Source organism: Bradysia coprophila, unplaced genomic scaffold, assembly GCF_014529535.1.
Source record: "Bradysia coprophila strain Holo2 unplaced genomic scaffold, BU_Bcop_v1 contig_138, whole genome shotgun sequence".
Lineage (NCBI taxonomy): Eukaryota > Metazoa > Arthropoda > Insecta > Diptera > Sciaridae > Bradysia > Bradysia coprophila.
Genome location: NW_023503409.1, coordinates 10,786,020 through 10,802,697, shown reverse-complemented (window position 1 = coordinate 10,802,697; position 16,678 = coordinate 10,786,020). Strand labels below are relative to the sequence as shown.

Genomic DNA, 16,678 nt, shown 5'->3' with positions numbered 1-16,678 from the left:
GATATCACATGACATTTATATACACATTACAACCAAAGCTATAGAACGAGCTATAACTTGATAACCGAAAATCTTGATATATCAAGATACGGAGAACCAGAGACTAAAATGTTGGACAAACTTATCAAAATAAGTTCATATAAATAAGAAACGAGCCATCAGAACAGTCGTAGCATTTGCTGCGACTGAGTCCCGTATGAACCGTATGAACCCGTATATCTATTGTGTTACGTAACCCTAGTGTGTCTGTCACCCTATATTGACCGTAAGCCTATTGGGCCCGTAAACGTAGTTAAAGTAAAATTATTGTGAAACGTGTACATCTTAGAAATTCGGCATAGCCCAATTACGAAGCCCTGTACAACGTTCCTTTCAAATGTAAAGTTCGGTGTTCGATTACCTTACAAATAAAACAAAAATTAAGAAAATTGGATGAAATTTACTCGAGTTATATGCAAAATACACTTTGGGCCATATAGCCTTTCACTTCTAGTGTGCTAACTCCCGGTCCACTCATCCAATTTTAATAAACTTTAGTTTGCTGGATCAGTATCGACAATGCCTATCTTTTGCCGTTTCATCGTTTATTTTGCCGTATATATCACGAAAAGACCTTAAAACAGTTAGGCGGCCCTAATTCACGAAGGGCCGACCCGAATATGCCCATCTACGAACTTAGCCTCACTATTTCAACTACACACAAAATTTTGCCCTTACCGTATGCTTCGAATTCCATCAATTACACACGGCACCGTAATCCTATAAGCCCCTTTGTACTTCGTACTGGGCTAAAAAGTTGAGATAGAAATCTTGCGCTAACTTCAGGGACATATGAATTTTACGTTTTAATGGATTTTTCGAAGTTTTAGCGTTTCCATCATTTTCTGGAAGCAAAACATTACGATAGACCTAATTCGCGAAAAATTCAATTTTTATGAATGTTTTGGTTTTTGTAATTCAAAATAAAGTTATAAATTTTGCGTTTGTTCAATTTTTCAATTTTTCCTAATTTTTTCAAATTTTCTCAATTTTTTCAAATTTTCTCAATTTTTTCAAATTTTTTCAATTTTCCCAAATTTTCTCAATTTTTTCAATTTTCTCAAAAAATTTTCTCAAAATTAGTGCCTGCTTGGTACCGATAATAGATGTTTCGACCCGGTGGAACTCAACCTTCGAAATGCTCGAACGAGCTTCCAAATTAAAGAAACCACTACTAGCTTTATGCTCGAGCGTGAAATCACTTCGGCAATTTATAATCACCGAAGGTGAATGGACTGAAATGAATAAATTGTTCACACTGCTGCAGAAATTCGACCGATCCACAAAGCTAGTTAGTATGGAGCGCCACCCGACTATATCAGCATATCTCCCAACGTTAAACTGGCTGATAGATTCCCTAAAGTCTTTTATACGCGATAATCTAGGACAATTGGCAGATGCTGCAACAAACGGATTGCAAAAACTTCAAAAATACGACGAGAAATTGGACATAGAAAATTCGTTACTTCCGTACATTGCTGTTTTCCTGAACCCAGCCTTAAAATTGAATTATTTTAAGGAGCACAAATACAGAAACATCAAAGAAATTCAAAAACGAATTACCGAAATTTTTGAACGGGATTACGCTACTCCACCTGAAAATATTGATCCGACCGAGCAAGAAGAACTGGAGGATGATTTTTACTCACACATGTATAAGCGAGCCAAAGTCAGTAAAGCTACTAAAGAAATTCAAAAATATCTCCAATTCCCATTGTCATCGTCAAAAATCGATCTGCTGGACTTTTGGCGCTCTCAGGAAAGTGAGTTTCCTGGCTTGACTAGAATGGCCAGAGACATTTTACCCGTTCAGAGTTCATCCGTTGCTGTGGAACGTGACTTTTCGTCAGCCTCCGGCATTATCTCCACGAAACAATGTGCACTAAAAGGAGAAACGATACGCGCCAAAATGTGCCTTAAGATGTGGTACAAAACTCGTTTGGATGAAATCAGTAAGAAAACTTGATGATTGAATAGATTGAAACTAACTTCACCTTTAGCTTCACAGAAGTGTTAACATTCGAATTAGTAGAAAACTATATACCGGTCCAGCCATAGATTTTACAACTTCTTTTACGTTTTGTTCGATTTCTTCGTTTTGTTCGATTTGTTCGTGTTGTTCTTGATTTTCGTTGAGTATACTTTGCGGGTAAGAGATAACACAATTTTATATACAAAAAAAACACAAAATTTTATTCAATTTGGAAAAATTTCATTGGTAAAGCCGTATGAAATAAAATTTTTGCCGAAGCCATGTAAAGCAACAAACCAATGGAGATCCGAAAGCTCACTTCAAAAATGTGGATCTGTTCGTCCGTAAAACATCTGTTCATCGACTGACGCCGCAAAGAAATCCTTATTTAGAACTATTGTGCGACTGCTGTCATTTGAGCTGTTTGCAGTACCACTGTTTTTGTTGTCAATTATCACTTATTTGATGTAAAAATAAATTTAGAAAAATTACTCACATTTCGTCGCTGTCATTTTATTGGGTGCTGCAAACAACTAACCTAAACGCATCAAGAACCATGACATGTCAGGAAAAATGTGTGCGCCGGCGCGTTTGAAATGCTTAATTTTGAATATCACATGTAGAGAACAGTGTAACCGTCAAAAACAACTCGCTTGGTTCAGGGTTTTTTATGTGTTTCAGGTTTCAGTTTGGATAAACTACACAAACGCAAAATATAACAGGGACACGAATATTTTTTTGAACCAAACTGACAAAATCAGATCAGTTTTTGGGTTGCTATATTTTGTTTCAGGTTTCGCTCGAATGATATTCATGGTAAACTTTAGTTTCCAGTGACGAATTTTGTTCCGATATTGAAAACGGTGCTGCGGAACCTGCGTCAGCCATTACACCCACGAAATCGAAAGAATTATACGAGACCGCGTACAAAACATTTGTTGAATGGTGCGAGAGTAAGAAAACAGACTCTGTGCGAGAAGGTTTTGCAATGTTATTTTAACGAGAAAAGCAAAGCCATGAAGCCCTCTACATTGTGGAGCTTGTATTCGAAATTGAAGGCGACGATATTCTTAAATCGGAATGTGGATATATCCGCAAGTACGCGACTCTACATGCATTTTTGAAGCGTAAAAACGTTGGACATGTTTCAAAGAAGTCGGATATTTTGTGTGCAAAGGACTGCGTTTGTCTTGAATGGATTTTTCATTTCTTTCACTTTTCACCACTAGTTGCGAAAAGACTTTTCGCCACTCGTTGCGAAAAGACTTTTCGCAACAAGTGAAACAAAACCCCCATTATGCTATTCAAAGTATGCATGAAAAAGTTCACTTTTCGCAGCGCAGTTGCAGAAAAGATTTTTCAAAACGCAGGTCATTTTCTCACCTCAGCTGAAACTTCGGCACCCTTGTTGTGAAAAATGTTGTGTGGACCACGGGAAAAATATAAAATTTCATTTTCTCGGACTATGCTCTGGCCTCGAAATGAAATTTCCAATTTTTTTCCCCTCGGTGAACAAAAAACTTCAGTACCACACATCGTGCCACAGTTTAAAGCGCAGCTTCACCTAACAAAAGGAGCCAGATAAGCGGAACCTTCATCCCAAAATCTCTAAGTACACATTCGTATGCATGGCAATATTTCCAAATATTACTTGCCATCATTATACTGTAAGATGCAAGCAAGCAATCAAAACTTCTAATAAGCCGCATGTAAATTTTATTTAAATAAAAGTAAAAGAAAAATATTAAATTTAAACACCGTTGCCGGTCGTCACGGTAGTTATATTGTTGTATCAGCAAACACACAGGTCTTGAGTCTTTTTAATCTATGGAAGGTAAGTTTTGTTGTTGAAATTATAGAGGCAAGTTCAATGCAAAAGAGCTATATATACATAGTACTACACATTGTATACCCAACACACAAGACCATCATATTGAACTTATAGTCTTGGCAAAACTTTGTCGAGATGATATCAGGGTTTAATACTCAAGGAGCTGAATTCTGTTTTGTGCAATGTGTATATGATATAATCGTGCGGCAAATAAGTTTTATTTAAAATTACAATGAAATCATAAATTGATACGTGGACTTAAAGTCGAGGCAGGAAAGGTGGAAAACTTATTTGGTATATTACCGAGAGAGAAAGGCACGTTGTGCCATATACCCCAGAATTAATGAGTATATTGAGCGCTCTGCAAATGGGGCTTGTTGAAATAAAATTGAATTAAAATTAGTGATTGTAAAGTTTCAGGTAAAATGAACGGAGTTGAAAACGGAATAGAGGTAAATAACGAACTGTCTAAGTATTTCTAACCGTTTCACAATTCATGGAGGTGCATGGAGGTTGTGCTGTCGCGTACATTGGACCACAAATAGGTCAGATATATATGAATAGTAATTTCATCAACTCGAGCTTGTATAAGAGTCACAACGTTCGTCAGTTTACCAATTGTAAAGACATTTGCAAAGCTTCCAATGTAAAATCATGAAAATTGAGACATTTTCTCTCTCCCGCTATAAATGTTCCACAGTAATGTTTTCGAATGAAAACAACAACAACAGCAGCGCAAGCGAGCAAAGGGAACAATATAATATGTTGTGAGTGGAAAATAAATAAAAGTATTAAATCAAATTTTGACGAAAAAAAATCATATTAAAAGCACATGCTGCATGGTTAAAATGTGTTTTTTTTTTACTTCGTCTTGTTTTTGTGTATTATATATTTTAGTACAAGAAGAAGTAGTAGCTAATATAGTCGATATAACAAGAACAATATAAGACTGGTGTGTAGTCACATTTTGAGAATAATGAAAGCACGGTTAGGCAGAAGGACTATTGGAACTTTCTTCACCATATGTGTTGGTACAGATAAAATTCGTAAACTATGGTATATTGAGCTTGGTAGCATTTGTCCACTTGATCTACACAAAATACACCAAATGTGGGTGAGTACGCAAATAGCATAGCACTACCACACGGCGACATATCGTCAAATCAGCTGTTCAACTACAACTAAAAATAGTCATCGAAGTCGTGAACCGTCAACGATAAAATGGTTGTTCCGGCATAACAATAAGAGTAAGAATCGATAGATCTGGCCAAGCTTTAAAACTGCAAAATTGTTGAAAAATATTTCAAAAATTCCAATACGTTCGTTCCAACAGTAAACGTTCATTCAATGGGTAGAATGGGCAGAAATTTTAAACGACCTCTTCATATATTAGTACACAGTCTATTAATAAAGGGGAGAATCACAATATGTTGTTGAAAAGAGTTGAAAAGTCAAGTGAATCCGAGGCGAAGTCGAGGTCAATTGGTCAATAACCACCCGAAAACGTTTTTCGTTTGAGTTACGTAGAATGTTTTACATGCCGGAGAAATGCTTCAATGATGAAAAGAACCGTTTTCGGTGCAGAAGCATGTGAAATGTGTCTCTGCTTGAGGACATAAATTGCGTCATTACTGTCCCAATCGATTTTTCACGTTTTATGACCACTTTAATGAAAAAATCTGTTTTGATTGGAAATTTTGTTGTTTTGAAGGTGTATTATAGCTCGAAGTTGACTTTTCTCCACAGAAACCAACATTTTTCGAACGAAAACGAAAGTCAATCAAATATTTATGATACCAATTTCGTTGGGATCATCTGTCTGTTGATCCGAAAATGATCAGCTGTTTGTATCGTTACTATATGAATGAGCTGATTTCATTTTTGATAGCAGATTTTCCTTAAAACAAACATTATGGGTTAGACCAATCATCAGGCAACCGAATTTAGTGTCACATTTCGTTGTGATTCAATTCGACTAACTTGTACATTATTTACAGTCTACGGTGCATCTATAGTCAACAATGTTACTATGCCTTCTACTTTTCACCAACTTGTTTCACTTCACATCCAAAATATCTTGCAGAATATAACAGTTTTGTATAATGTATTACATTGTAGCATGTAGCGAACGCGTTGTTATGTATGTAACCGAATATATATAGATATACCCATTCGGTACAATACCATTCTATATAATACACACCGCACAACATAGCGCACCAAGGATAAGTAAGGATGATATGGATATGGAAAAGATTTTGTGGATAGACAGCGCATTGTGTATTTTAGAGTTGTATATGTATAACAATACACAGAGAATGGTATCTCTCTTGCGCGGCGGCATGTAAAAGAAATTGCAATAAAATCCAAATGTTACCTTAATATAGAGAAAATATATACACACTCACGCCACAGATTTATAAATATATGCATGTATTGCATACATATTTATGTAATTTATTTATGTATAAATAAATATTAATTTGGATTCGGTTGTGTATTCATGTACATAAATGCATTATAAAAAGGACCGATTCGACAGAGCTTTTATCCATTCAAAAACAAGCATAGTATATACGTATATCGTCGAACATATTATGCTCGGTTGTACACCTTAAGTCGAATCTATCTATCTATCTATATATAGATGTAAGTATTCGATGTGTGTACATTTTTATTATCTACATTTTGAGTCGCTATATCACACCAAAAAAGAAGAAAAAAAAAAGCCAAACAAACATATAGTAGCTGTGTGCACGGCGTACACGTTGTGTCTTTGGTATAAATACGAGTATAGAATTACTTATTAAATTCAATTATACACATAATAATGGAAAATTCATGAGATTTCTTTTGGCTCCTTTACTCTTCAAAACAAAACAAAAAAAAAACCGAACAAAAACTGTGGCACTTTTCTGTTGCTGTTCGGTTGAGCATATTACATAAATAAAGAGGGGGTTGTTTTGATGGAAAAATAAATGTACACGACTAGGCACACCATAGTCTATAAAGAAAATTAAAAGATAAACAGAGAGCAGATGGAACAAAGCATGAAAAGCATAAAATTTGGTAGCACCAAATTTTTGGAAAGTAAAATGAACAATATTTAAAACTGCATGTGTAAACGTACCACAAAAAAAAAGGAATAAACTGAACTTCAGTTCTCACAGACCGAGAGCATGTGCGGACATTAGTCTATCATGCGGCCATCATTGCTTCTTCAACTTGGTTTGATCTTATGTGTGATAGGGTTTCATCGCTACCTAGGACGAAGAAGATTACTTTTGGCAGTTCTGTTCTTAGTTCTTTGAGTGCTCCAACGTCTAGTGTATGACTATCAATTGGAACGAATGAACATATACTTCATCCTTTATGTGCTACTAAATACCAGGGCCTACTTTTTAGAAACTTTTAGAGAAAATCGAGAAAATTAAGAAACTTTGAGAAATTCAAGAAACTTCCAGAAATTCAAGAAACTTCGAGAAATTCAAGAAACTTCGAGAAATATTTCTTGAATTTCTCAAAGTTTCTTGATTTTCTCGAATTAGAGATATTTCAAGAAATTCCACAAAATTCAAGAAATTCGAGAAACTTCGAGAAATTCAAGAAATTTCAAGAAACTTTGATACGTAATCTGCATCTAATATCGTTAAGAGTTTGAACAACTCTATCAGTCCCGGTTAGCGGTAAATGACATATAAGCATTCTAAATCACCTTCGGTTTTGCTCTACTCAGATTCAGAAGAAACCTGGTGGTATGGTATTCTGAGGTATACACAAGCATTGTTAGCAAAAATAAAGCTTCCCAACAAACACTTTTGGTTAGTGAAACAGTATTTGATATAATTTCATAGCATAGCCTTAGGGGGAACACAGGGATGAAATGTCGAGACACCAGCGCTACACAGCTATGCACAAATGAAACGAACGTCGTGTCATATATTACAAGCAGTGTGATATGCAATGGTCTCATTGACCACCAGACGTAACGGTTTCAATTGATCAACAACAAGTTTAAATTTATCGTTTTTTACGACGTCGGACAAACATCACCGAAACCATCATCACTTTGAGCGACCGAAATCCACACCGGCTCCCGGTCTATCGTAATTTAATTTTTCACAAATAAAACAAAGACATGGGGAGACGTTATGGAGTTACAAATAATAATAACTAAAAAAGTGAAACAGTTGGGTTCGATGGTCCTAGGGCTAATTAAACGGACAAAGAAACGGAAAAGTTGTTGTACGAATATATGATTAAAGTGAAGATGAGTCGTTGCCTTCACTGCGACAATGTCCCCGCAATTTACTCGATATCTAAGAATTGCAGGTGGTTGCATAAATTTAGTAAAAATTGAATCTCAAGTATTGCTGTTACTACGATTGCAATTATCTTAAAGTCCGTCAGTTCCGTAATTTTGGTTGAAATTATTTGCGACTCTGTCAAATTGACCGAAATAATCTGTTTCGGCGTTTGCATTAAAAGGGAAATTAGTCGATCGTCGTGCATGTCAATTGTAATTTTATCACGAAATTACTGTTAATGCGATTAAACGTGCACCTAGTCCATACAAATTATTATGATAGTAACTTAACGAGTAAATATTTCACTCAAGATTTCACTTCTATAAAGCAATAAAGTAGTAAGATAAACCAATCATAACACCACTCAAAACTAACTACTCGATGGTAGACGCAGTGTCTTAATGCAAGCTAAAAGCGGAAATAACTAAAATTCAACAAAGCAAACGACCGGCACTTAAGTCATTAATCTTCTCTTACGATTGAAGCCATGATTGATTTTTCAATTTAAGGAAATTATACTTACACAACATCTCTAACCGAAACCATCCCTTCTCACTAACTTCTCCTTTGTGTACTGACAACAGTGTGACTATGATTATCATTATCATTATATGCCTCAGAGCATCCGACATTCTTTAGATAGGGAAATGTTTGCCTTTGCTGTTGAGTAGAATCTAAATCAGAGCATGAATCCATCTCCAATACGATACGGGCCAAATTAACATTCACTGACTGGAAAACATTTTTCGCAATGTGGCCAATTGTCGCAGACAAAAGATAAATTAAATTCACCAGAAAGTTTGTATAACTTGCGTCGTTCAACAATGTTCTATATTACCAAAGATCAACATTTTATTATATCTCCGGTATCCGTTTTAAGTATTTACTGTAAATATCGTTCGCCATTGAAACAACACACAAAGCCAAGACATCATTTGCTAAAAGCTTTTCCAATTTTAGAATTGGAAAGCTACACCAGCCAGCGCTCTATATTTTACTATGTAAACGTTAAATGTGTTTCGCATTTGTCTCGATACTACGCTGGCAGCCGAATTAAAATTCATTTATCAATAGAAATCTTATCAGTTAATTTTATCGTAAACTACCTTCCAGCTACTTGTTAAAACAATCCATAAAAACACCGTTTTTCATAAAAACAGAATACAAAAAACAACAACTCTGCTATGTGTCCGTACCTTCTTAGACAGCCCGAATATAAATTTTCAATAAAATGTTATCTAATCAGTTTTCGTTTTAGTAATATCAAGTTTATTCATTCAATGTGAACAAGTTAATGAAGTTAATGTAGCCATTATCGTGTTCTTATCTTGATAAATATTAGCTCAAAACGTATGTTTGCTTTACAGAATTATATTCATCTATATCATTTTACCAGCCAGCCGAAGAGCATTAGATCCATTTGAGTCATTTGAGTATTATATTTTAATCAAATAGAACGACGTTGGGTGTTAAAATGTTTGTAATCGAAAGTTTGTTTACCGTACTTTATGGAAGACGTTTTTTTTTCTTCTTCTCTTTTGGTGTTGTTTATTATTTCATTTTTAACTTAGCATTCATAATAGCCATGTTTGACGATAATCGAATCGCGTATATGCAAATTTGACGAGTCATAAAAGTAATATTTTCGTTAACAAGGAACATGAGAAAATTATGCTCAACATATAGCAGAACCGAAACAAAAGGGGAAGAAAAACTTTCATCGATTCAACTCCACTTCTGTGTGTGCATTTCCGTCCGTATCCATTTCCATAAGAGTTCAGCTTATAACAAGTTACATTACCGGATAAAAACTGATTATAATTTACACCAGCCAAAGCCACAATGTCTCAGTGGGAAGAATATCCGAAATCGTATCTTTGATCATCATAACAGAACTTTGAAACTATTTTAAATTTCAACTCTTAATTTCGGCTTTACTGTTAGGACAACTGCATCAGGGTTGTAGCAGTGAAGATACTCAAACATAACTTACGCATATCGCTTAGAAAATAGATTATACTTCTTTATGGCAGAGAGATGCTAAAATGACGACTGGGTCGTTTCGACGGATAGAAACGACCCAGTCGTCATATTAGCAACTCTCTGCCTTAAGTATAGTTTCCACTTAAAAAGAGTACTCCGTTTAGCCTCCGTTTACATGACAGTTCTAAAATAGAACAAAGGAACTGTCACGCAAACGGAGTAAAAAATTGAAATAAATTCAATTTCCACTCCGTTTGCGTGACAGTTCCTTTGTTCTATTTTACAACTGTCATGTAGACGGATGCTAAACGGAGTGCTCTTTCTAAGTCGAAACTATACTTTACGGTAACGAATTGTAATATATTAAAAATTTCGAAGTGAACGAGAAATATAACAGTCTGCGAACACCATACGAACATGCACAACAATCTGAATCTCTCAAATTCTTTTCGTTTCTGATTAATTTTGTGAGGGGAACGGCTTTCATATAAAGAGGAGTTGGTCAAGAGTTCAGAATATCATTTCATCGTTTCTCTGTAAAAAGCTAACATTTGCCTGGGACTATGGGCACTTTAGGCGTATATGGAAATACATTGAAAAATGAGATGACAACTTGTGATCTTTGCTTTTTCCTAGAAAATTGCTTGTTGAGCGCGCAGCGCGAAGCGCTGCGCTCTTAATACATGACTTTCCAACAATCTAAAAAACAATGCCCGAAGGGCATCGTCCTTTTTAAAAATCTAAAAAGTAGGTAGGAGTGTTTTTTAGGTTGGAGAGATGAGAAAAAGTCGAGTTCGGACCTAGGTTAGGACTGAGGCCGTACGTCGGACCTAATGATTTTATCATTGATTTCGGTAGTGCTTTTGATGCTGATTCAGGAAATGTGGGTCAAACTTTTTTGTTATGCGTCGCTTGGCCGCTAGGTGGCTTCAAAGTCGGAATTTTTGAAAGTTAAAATAGCTGTCATTTCGCGTAAAATCAGTGGATTGGCGTGATAGTTGCGTCTAAAGGGTTTTTGAGGTCGGCGCTTCCAATAGAACACATTTGAGAGCCGCCAGAAGCCTGTGAGCTGCCGCAAATAGCAAAAGACTGCTTTTTCTGACAGTTTTTCTCGATTTTCTCCAAAATTTGTCGATGGATTTTTTTGATATGTACATCAATCGATAGCCACTGGAAATACCTATCGATTGATGTGCATATCAAAAAAATCGTCGGAAGCGTTTTTGAGAAATGTCGAAAAATGTGCCAAAACATAGCAACAACTTCGACGTTGGTACGGCGACAAGATGGCGTCGTAGAGTTTTGGTTTCTTCGGAGAAAAGGTTCACACAAGAAAGTTGAGGGGGGTCCCAGAACAAATTTTTGATGGCCGAGGTCAGTAGACCGATTTGAGATTTTAAGTCACACGATGTTCCAAGAGTCTCAATGTGCGGCACCAAAATTTCATTTTACAGTAGAGATCTTTATGTCACTTGGATTTTTTATACAACAATATCATCATAACGCATCGATTCTAAGACAAAAATCTATTTCCCAAAGTTTGGACCGTCAATAATCTGATCTAATCTAATGTAAACAGTTGATGCTGGATCATTTTCCTAAAAGAATTCGAAAATTTCAATCAGTGCATCTTCCGATGCATGTTTATGAATTAAATTACCTGCTTAAAGATAAGGCCTATCAATTCCACAACATTTCGTCATCAAACACTAAATATTTTATATTAAAATATTTGAGTTTTGATTCCAACTCTTACTTACAGAATTCCATTAATACAACGAACCATTTTGTAAACATCAACAATGTTTTTCATTTCGCTTTCTCAATACGTCAAAATGGCAGTACTGAACGTACTAGATCAAAAGGTGTCGTTTGTTTTTTGTGAGCGCTAAAATTCGAAAAAGTTCATAAGTTCACATGCAACGGGATACTGATTGATTGCTTTACTCTTTTGCCATTCAATACGTTTAAGTTGACGTACACAAAATTAAAATTTCTAATTTTTAAATCTAATGTAAAAAACATCAAATTTTTACGGTAATTTGCTGTACATCGATTACATGGGATCGCTATGACGATTGCAAATTGTTTGACACCATCTATTTTACTACACTTTCAATATTTTTAAAGTGAAATATTTGCTTTGGTTCAACTGAATTCATCCTTTTACGAATTGTTATAGGAAAACAGTTTTTCCTTTAAAAATTTGGAACAAATAGATGGTTTCGTGGATTGATCTAAATTTTAAATAATCTTTTGCGACGTTCGAACGGAAATAAATATCCACGTTACCCCGTTACATGGCGAAGGAATCGCATCGGCTATTAGTGTAAAACTTCTTGAACCAATTTTCCGAAGATTAAGAATTTTCAGTCAATTTTTTAAAAGAAAGAATCATGGCCTTCGTGTGTCCATTTTCTCTTTCATTTTCAATCTTCAACGGAGTCACTATGGAAAACGTCGTTAATGGTTAGGACTCTAAATTATGGAGCGGTTATCCAAAGAAAGAAACGCGGGTGGGTGACACACTAGATCTAATGATAATTATTGCTGATTTCAATACAAATAATTTACCTACTGAGATGATTAGCGTCGCCGTGATGATGGATTGGATTTTATTTTTATGTAAAATCGCCAAAGGTCCTACCCAAAAGTAGATTATAAGTATTGAAGGATTAATTTAAACAGATTATGCAAACTGTAGTTTCTGCACTGGGTCAGTAATGCAAGAGTGTCTGCATTAAAGTTTTTCACAAACGATTTATCTAACTCATGAAGAAAGCCTAGGATGATGGTTAAGCAGCTTTAGCTGCTTAAGATGTGCCTCCTTTTGAGGTTACAACTTTGTTTGGATCATCAGCAGCGAATGAGATATATAAGAGACTAGTAAACTAAAGCTAAAGTGTAATAGATTTTTGTATAATTCAACTCTGGTACATTTCGTCATAAAATTACTCTGGTCAACGCTCTATTTTTGTGAACCAACCTCACTGCTATTCCATTTCATGGATTTAACCAGAGTGAAGTCATTTTACCAGAAATTATAGATTAGATCGCAAGGATTGAAGGAAGTACTGAAAAAAAAATGTGCCGCCTCCACAGGCCAACCGAAGATTCCTATGTCCGCAAATGTGACAATAGAATTTTCTATTTGCAGTACAACGCGTTGTAAACAGGAACCAGAACAAATTTACTATACTCGACGCTGTTTATAATTAATTTATTTTAGCAAATCTGTGAGTCGAAGAAGTCTTTTCTCCCAAACAGGCAAGGCCAGTCAATCTGTTACTTATTTTGGAAAAAATCTGGTACTGCAAAAGGGACTTCTTGAATACCTGGGCGGGCATATTTATTCACGCCGTAAGTGTGCCTTAAATGTAAATGTCAAGTGAACGAATCAATGAAAAAGTGAACTGAAAAATACATTTCAACGTTTCCTTGTATAAAAATGACGCAACGTTAGAAAGAATTTCGTTAGAAAGATTTTGAATATCGACCGCACTTACGGCGTGAATTTAGCAGCGTTCATAGCTCCGGCCCTGAACTACAGATCTTCTTCATTTCGACATATATAAATAAATAACATCATGAAATGATTAGACACTAAATTGGTTGGAATTGAGTGAAAAAGAATTTGTCATTGCCATCAATCAACCTATTTGACAAAAAGAAATTATTTAATTTGTACGATTAGTCGGTATCGTGACATATGCATATCTGTTTCAGCGATTAAAACAGTACAGCGGCAGATTTAGTTTGAAATGGGGTTACAGAAAATAGATAATGAATTCATATGTAAAGCCTGTGTAGGACATAGATCAGCAATATGACGATGTGATGTGATGAAATGTGACCACAAATGACAGATTTCATTAAACTTTGAACTGTTTAAAAGTATTATATTGCCCTTGAAGCATGGATCTCAAATTGCCTTCACCACACTCGTATATTGTAACGTTAAATATAAACGAAATGTGTGACAAAGGAATAATTGCAATAACGTAAGTGCAGAGAGCAATCAAACAACGCCGTTTGCCTTACAGGCAAGAGTTTGAGCCAATCAGATGAAGGTATTTTCCTTACGGGAGAGAATTTTCAAGTCGTTTTTTTTTAATCGTTTGCACTTCCCTTATCAGTGACGAAATTGACCTTAGACGACTTATGCCCTGTCTTAGGAATCGAATAATATGTTGAGCATTAGCACACAGTAGCGTCAGTTAAATAAGCATTCTGATAGAAGAATCGATATCGATTACGCCCATTCGATAGTTTAACGAAGAAGAAACCGAATTCGTAAAAGAATCACTACATCAATGCATGCGTGACTCTTGCTTCATCGACCTCTCTAACGAATCAAATTCGGTATATTTATGTAACACGAATCCATACTTGATCATTTAATGCTTTCAATTAGTGAAGTGTATGTTGATTGATTCATTCAAAATTCAACAACAGCACAGTCACATTTGTTAGGGTACAATATTCTCTAATTATTGTAGGAAGAAGCATACACTACACAATGTTCAGTGCACATATTACGATCACGATCAACGATTTATCATAGACAGTAGTTGTTGTACATCAAGAGTTGGTAGATCAATTTTCAAAGCTGATCTATAGGGTAAAGGTCAGTCCAAAATTATTCTGTTCGATACTCCCACTCAATTCGAGCAGTTCTGATATTCTCATCGCATTTCCGCGATGTAAAAAAAGACTCCGAATTAGTAGCTATGATTCAAAGATACCTGCGTAGGTGTTCCCAGAATTATTACCGAATTGATAATAAAAATTCAAATGAACCTCAGTAACAACAACGTCTTGTGTATCTAGCGATAAGATTTGAACAATTACACAATTGTGTGTAGGCAAGAAGTGTAATCTCTGAATAAATTCAAAGAAAAATAAATAAATTGCCCAATCAGACATGATTTAGGATCTTGGATGTTGCGTTGCAAAACGAAAACAAGAAACCAATTTCACAACATCCAAGGAGAAATTGCAATTTAGTCTACGAAATAATCAACAAAAGAAAAATTTCAATTCAACTTACATTCCAATTAGATGTCTGCATCTCCACGAAAACATATTATCGATGATCCTTTCTGATTAAACACTTTTCTCTTTGGAGTCAATTACTTAATCAAAACACGGTTTAGCAACACTTAAGATAATTTTCCACACAAAATCGAAAATCATTTACTCAAAGGAAAAACACCCGACCGATTGCTCTGCTGTAACAAAATACACAATACATTCAACACATACACCACACTCCGTCGAAATTCATTTGACTCATTAAAATGAGTTTGATAAAAATAGGAATTTTCTCAAAATAATTCACTTTTCATTCGAATATGATTGTTGTTGAGGTGTCTCTGTTGCTCACGTCTGCGTTGGATACCCAAAAATAAACGAAAAATGCACTGAAAAATCGGAAAAATATTTCTTCCGCAAAACACTTAATTTAACACACGAATAATAAAACCAAAAATGCCAATTTTGTAAGATGAACAAGCTAAACAAAAAAAAATCGACACTTGGACGTCGTCGCAGTTTCTTCCCTTTCTTGAATGTCGTTTTGGAACTTTTTTTTTTTGGTTCGGGTTTTTTATTTGCTTTTGCTTTTTTCTAAAATAAATATTTGATTTTAGCACAACGTTCAAACGGGAATACCGGAGAGTTAAAGTTAAAAGGAAATATTTAATTAGACATTAGCTTGAAGCACTTATTTGCATTGAATTTTACAACAATTTCACCTGTTTGCTCAAAACTGTCGAAAAGGAATAAATGAATTTTTGCAAAAGCGAAAAAAAAGTTTAATGAAAAAGGAAGTCTACGGAACAGCTCATTCAAATAACAGAAAAACAATTTGTTACTCGATGTAGTTTAGTCTTACGTTAAAACACCAACAAAACACAGCAATAATTTTATTTGTTTACAAATTGTCACAAATTCCGAAAAAGATTAATGGAAAAAGGGCTTGACAGTGTGGTGCGTCTGTCTAGCTTGAATTATGTTTTAAATTTGATGGTTTCTTGGTGTTCGCTCTTCTTCCTTCTCCTACTGAGCGATTTTTTTTTCTTCATATTTTGACAGCAACATAAAATACCGAACAGTACACATAGATGGGGTGGAAGTTTGATGATGAGTTGAACGACATTTGAAAATTTAACAAGACGTTTGCTTGTGGTTAGGGAAAGGAAACCGGAAGGCTTTTGGCAATACCGATTTTCGGTAATTCCGGACCCTGTAATACCGGTATTACCGGTATTTCATCAAATTTCTATTTCTCGTTTAATGTCAAACATAATCGAAGAAATTAATGTGTAGAATCATTTCAAACAGTTTTAATGCAGATAGATTACTATTTTGTGTACTTCGTTTAGTTTGAAATTGCTTTCATTACTTCATTAGGGCACCTTCTATAAATACAGAGAGGGAATAAATTCATTCTATAATATCTTCGTGTTGGGTCTAGGTCCTCATTTTATTCTTACAAAAAATAAACGAGAGAATATCTCTAGTTATTTGTGTATCTGTTTTGGA

General features: G+C 35.1%; 1 protein-coding gene across 9 annotated transcripts in view; it reads right to left on the bottom strand.

The window, feature by feature from the left end:
- LOC119074139 (homeobox protein Meis3-like) overlaps positions 1–16,190 on the bottom strand; it is a 36,490-nt gene extending 20,300 nt beyond the window's left edge. Inside the window, exons 1-3 of one of the 9 annotated variants that reach the window (XM_037180131.1) lie at positions 15,889–16,176; positions 15,474–15,520; positions 15,183–15,363 (exon numbers count right to left, since the gene is read on the bottom strand). The gene's annotated coding sequence lies outside the window, so the exon portion shown is untranslated. The other 8 variants (XM_037180130.1, XM_037180127.1, XM_037180128.1 and 5 more) reach the window with 8 other exon arrangements.
- Between the last annotated feature and the right edge of the window lie 488 nt (positions 16,191–16,678).